The sequence below is a fragment of the Agrilus planipennis genome, unplaced genomic scaffold (assembly GCF_000699045.2).
Source record: "Agrilus planipennis isolate EAB-ADULT unplaced genomic scaffold, Apla_2.0 scaffold34, whole genome shotgun sequence".
NCBI lineage: Eukaryota > Metazoa > Arthropoda > Insecta > Coleoptera > Buprestidae > Agrilus > Agrilus planipennis.
The window spans coordinates 648164-648989 of NW_020439170.1; the positions used below are offsets into that span (position 1 = coordinate 648164).

An 826-nucleotide genomic window follows, 5' to 3' on the forward strand; every position below is an offset into this window, starting at 1 on the left:
GCAAAAGTGACACTACTTTGAACAGATTTGGGAAATCAGGTTGTTCCGTAAATATGGCTTGCCATTTTTCTGTGCAATATTATTGATGTAAAAATACTCTGAATTTCGAATAATCGCTTACAAAATTACGATGTTTACTTAAGGCCTTAAATAAAGTATTTTTGCATACTTTATGTGTCTTGTAAAGTATAACGTACGCATACAGTCGAAATAGAGTACAATACTTTATAATAAAGTACGGGTGGCAACCCTAGTTATAATGAACGTGATTTATAATGAACTCTTGGATTTAACGAACGAAATTTAATCTTTGGATTAAATATTATTGTCATGGACGGTTTGTCCATTTCTATAATCTATATTATAATTTAAGAAAAGCTGACGATTGTTTTTAATTACTGAAGATATTAATGAAATTCGTCAACCTGACCATACAAAAACAAAATCTTCAGCTTCTTTGTGCTCGTTATAACCGAGATAGACCATCTGATCAGTTTCTGATCAGCGTACTGTATTCTATCCTTTGATCCGTCTATCTTATCAGTTTCTTATCAGAATCTAATACAGTGGAATTCGTCTATTATGACTCCGTCTATATTGATCAACCACTTAATATGAAGTAATTGCAGTGTTAAGTTTGGTTTTCATATTAAATTCTCTATTGGAAAGTTTGGATATAATGACTCCGTTTAAAATGACATATCGTTTATTATGACTGATTCTCAAGAAATCATATCCGGCTATAGTGACCCAAATGATTAATAATAACATTTTCGCTCATTTTTCTGACCCCTCTTATGTATATTCATATTACAATTCATCGTTC

General features: G+C 31.1%; 1 protein-coding gene across 1 annotated transcript in view; it reads right to left on the bottom strand.

Annotated features, from left to right (window-relative positions):
• The window catches only part of LOC108739485 (kinesin heavy chain-like), a 30235-nt gene that overhangs the window by 14195 nt on the left and 15214 nt on the right, over positions 1 to 826 (bottom strand). The window lies entirely within an intron of this gene.